The 4,688-nt window shown below is 32.1% G+C and overlaps 1 long non-coding RNA gene across 1 annotated transcript; it reads left to right on the forward strand.

Annotated features, from left to right (window-relative positions):
- On the forward strand, window positions 2,386–3,460 carry LOC109342574. Its single transcript, XR_002107088.1, has 3 exons — window positions 2,386–2,414; window positions 2,496–2,690; window positions 3,155–3,460. It is a non-coding gene; the product is annotated as an uncharacterized LOC109342574 (long non-coding RNA).

Raw genomic sequence — 4,688 nt, forward strand, 5'->3', positions numbered from 1 at the left:
TTAACTTTATTCTTTATTTTTAGTGTGATGGTTGTGACTCTTGACCAAAAATAGTAATTTCCTTCATCCGGAGGTATTAAAACCAACGTTACCCTTATGTTTTCATTTGGATGCATAATGAAATGACTAGATAGATCACTTAATGGGTTATTGGCCATGATTAAGATAGAAAAGTAGAAGGTTAGTATACAGCAGAACTTATATACTAAAACTCTGATATCGTCTTAGAAAGATGGTCTCCATTGTTACTATGAAGGAAGAATGCCCAAAGAGAAGGGGAGAAAACAAAGAAGAAGAATGGGGTAAAAGTGCACGAAATAGAAAAACAGAGTAGAACTTGTGGAATTTTGCTACTCTCGTAATTGTATTCGGTCAATGAAATTTAACAACACTACAATGTTATATATATGTACATCATACACCATAACCCCCTTTCCTAATATAAGTACTTTTTCCTCCAAAAGTAATTAACATTCATCAACTCAACTAATTAACACTAACTAACTCTCTTTTATTTTTATAGAGAATAAAGTATATCCTCATAAAAAGGAATAAATTATCTCCTATAATCATTAAAATCATAAATAATGTCTTCTATGTTAATTTATTCTTCCTTTATTCTTGTCTTTTGTCATTTGATGCATCTCCCTTGTGTTGATTTGTCTCTTTTTTGCTCTTTCTTTTTCTTTAAAGAAAAGAAACCAAATGAAAGTTCAGTGAAAGCCCCCTAACACCACAATAATATAAAAGCCGGAGTATTTCTCTAAAATATTTAAAGCAGGAAATTTATTTTAGGAATATTGTTTAGTGAAAAAATTGTAATTTTTTGCCCTTAGGATTAGATACCCCGTCGATCTTCTTCAAAATACTTTATCCTTTCTTGTATTTTCACGCACAACGATATCCCATTTTTTACTTTCCCAAATTCTAATTCGTCTTGAGCAGCTACTATTCCGTGCTTCACAAGTATAAGCAACTTTACCAATCATTATTTCATGGATGGGTCCAAAGTGCCAAGTAACACAACAAGAAAAGTTCATGTTAGCCACGCTTAAAGAGCCACACTAGATGGCCTGTTCCAGAATTAACACACATGCCTATACACTCTACTCTAATTCCGCCATGAGAAAATAAAGCAAAAGAAAAACCCTCATTTCTTCATTTTTCTTTCTCCTCCTTCATTTCTTCATTTCTTTCTCCTCCCTCATTTCTTCATTTTTCTCTCCTTCTCCCCCATTTCTTCATTTTCTTTATATTCTACCTCCACGGAAAATCGGCCAAATCACTCAAATATTCCAAATTATTCGCTTCAAATCTAGCTTCAATCGTTCAAATTCATCTTCAAACGCTCAAATCCGCTTCATTTGTTCAAACCCCTTCAAATTCGCTTCATTCGTTCAAATACAGCTTCATTCGTCCAAATCACCCCAAATCCACCTTCGTTCGCTCAAATCCAGCTTCAATTACTCAATCCAACTCTAATCTTCCATCGCTCAAATCCTTCAATCACTCAAATCCTATTTTTGCATATTTTGGGTAAAAAATCCTTGAACGATTATTTCAAGCCTTATTATTTGTATTTGTATAGTTCCTTTTATATCTGCTTAGTGTTTTACTTCATTGGAATGCCTTGTTACTTGTTCGACAATTGTTGTATTTCAAGCAACCTTATAACTTTTATTTTTAATATAGATATGAATTAATTCTTAACTTACTAAAATTAGGATTGTGAGAATTTCATCAAGGTGTTTGAGCCTTATTCCTCTTATTGATGACCATTTTCACATTTATTTCATTTTAATTTTGTGTTTAAGCATACATTATGGATATTTGAAATTGATGTGTTTTCTATATGAAATCCCACTTAAATAAAAAATGGATAAATATCATCGTTTGATGTAGTTTCTTGACTGAGGTGTCTTTGGTCTTCAAGGTTTATTCCATTGCCTTATGCCACTATGGATATTGTAGTGCATCTTTTATTGACCTGGGCTCTCTTTTGTCATCAATATGGGTTATTTCAATAATTATATTTCTATATGGTTGTTGTTGAAGAGTAATTTGCATTTTGTTGTTCATGTGCTTGGTATTAATCATAATTCCTCTTTTTTTTAAGAGTAAAGCTAGTAGCTCATGTCATATACTTATCTCATGATTTCGTTTTTTGATCCATATAAAATTCGGGTATCTAGATAGATATTATTCATAATATTTGATGTTGTTGAGGTCAACAACAATTCTTTATCATAGAAGTAATATATATTCAGTTGAAGCTAAGAATGGTGTATTATAGTATAGAAGGATACAAGTTCATTATCATTTAACATTCATGTTTGCAGTATTTAACTGTTTATTCTCTACTAGTAGCAATTGGAGCAGTATTTTCAGTTACAGATTATGTGTGCACATTACACGTACTGAGTGTTGAGAAAGAGAGGGGTTTTTGCCTTAAAATTGACAGAGAGCAGTTTCTTAGTTTCATTCTTATGTTGTAGGTGCTTGATCAGAACGAAACGCCTCACATATGCAGTCTTGTCTTTGGTGAAGGTGTTGTCAATGATGGCACATTTGTGGTTCTTTTTAATGCAATCCAGAAACTTGATCTCTCACACATCACTCCAGCCAACATTATGCAATTCATCGACAATTTTTTATGCTTATTCTTGAGAAGCACTTTGGCGGGAATAGCGGTATGTTATTTTTATGTCTTTTCATATTGTTTTATGATAATTATCTATTCCCTGCATGCACATGATCCATATATTTGCATCCTATTGGCTTTATAATGTGTGTATTATATTAATTTAAGTTCCAGAATTTAAGGATATGATATTCGAATAATTATTCAAATGGTATTATCTATTACTTTATCCATCTTTCATTCCATGTAAATGTCCTTAAGTTACTAATTGCACCCATTCTTGCATGAGATTGCTAAAATAAAAGCACTCTAGCTTTTTTAATGGATGGTGTATGTAAGAATGGGTTAAGGGTGAGCGTAATAATTAACTAATACTGATAGGCGAGAGGAGAGCTTATCACATAGTTTTGTCTTTGTGTGTTATCGTATGCTTGCATTGTGATATTTTGCAATTTCTTTTAATGGCCTTTTGCATCATCCTAATTCACTATATCCCTTGTTTCTGATTTTCAGGTTGCCTTGTTTAGTGCTTACCTAATAAAGAAGTTGTATTATGGCAATTATAAGTCTCATGGGAGAGAACTGAAGTTTTGTATTAGCTTGAATTTTTTACTAGCAAATGGAAGCTCAAAATTTAACCTTGTTATGAATTTTTATTTACCGCACTCTTAATTCTATTAACTTGATTTATATATGTTTAGTTGTTTACCCTAGATTATGGAAAATAATATGTATTTCATGGCTTGTTGAAATGATGTACTAATATTACATTGTTTTTTATATGTTTTCTTTCTCAACTTATATTGAATGGTAATGAATCTGAACAGAGCAATCCATGGCCCACCTATATGTCCAGATGATTAGTTCTCATATGGTATAGTCTCCAATATGGTTGAGTGATAAATGTTAAAAGTATACACTTTTCACTATTATTTTATGGCACTTATCCTATACAAATTGTAGAAAACCAACTTAAATTAACACTTTTTAGGTAAATTTTGCATGATTAAATAAATTAGTTCCTTATTAGTTCTTGTGCAAGTTTTCTTTGAGTTTTGTAGGAAATTGAATATTAAAGAATAAATTCAAAGATGGATAAGAATTCAAGCCAAAATTCAAGACAAAAGCTCAAAATGAATTGCTAAAAATAATCAAGTTAAAGCATGGCATGCTATGTGCTTAATTTGGTTACTTAGCCTTGAAGAAAGGTAGCTTACTTTGTCTTGAAGAAACCTATGTTAAGGTAGGCCAAGCAACTTGTAAAAATCAAATGCTTACCTTAACTTAAAGAAAACAGCCCAAAAGTGTCAAGCAACCAACAAAAATCAAGTAACAAACCAAAGGAAAAAATGTTGCTTCACCATGAAGAAATCAAGCACAAAGTTGTCCAGCCAAGTGAATTTTAGGTCAATTCATGGAACATCTTACTTTTTCTTTGCTTAAAGGCCAAGAACATGACCTCATGGATGACATAAGGCTATGACAAGAAGGAGGAGGTGTCACCATGCATGTAACCTAGCCCACCATAGGGGTCAAGTAGGGGCCAAAGTGGCTCTTCATAGGGGCCAAAGGTGAGCAACTTAGCTGCCAAACAAGGCAGCTGAGCATCCAACACTTTGGCCTATAAAAAGGCACAAAATTGTCATTTGTAAAACATTGTATATTCATCCTAAATTCTTCCTAGTTTATTCCTCTTCTTTTCCTTTCATTTTAGGTAGTTTTTAAGCTAGCTTTAGAGTAGTTTTTCATATAATTCAAGAGGAGAAAAGGAGAAGGCAAATGAGATGAAAAAATCAATTTTGTAGTCTTATTTGGAACTCAAAAGCATCCAATCCTTGGATGGATGGCTCATGCTCCTAAACATTTTCTTTTGAATAAAGATTATGTAATTTCTACTTCTTCTTAATTTACAAAAGTTTGAATTTTAATCATTCAAGTTGGTGCTTTGGTTAATATTATTTGTTTGAGAAGTACTTAATGCTCTTTTTAGATTAATCACCTAAAAAATGATTTCAAGTCAATAAAATTACTTGTCTCAAACACTTAA

This window comes from Lupinus angustifolius, chromosome LG03 (assembly GCF_001865875.1).
Source record: "Lupinus angustifolius cultivar Tanjil chromosome LG03, LupAngTanjil_v1.0, whole genome shotgun sequence".
Taxonomy (NCBI): Eukaryota; Viridiplantae; Streptophyta; class Magnoliopsida; order Fabales; family Fabaceae; genus Lupinus; species Lupinus angustifolius.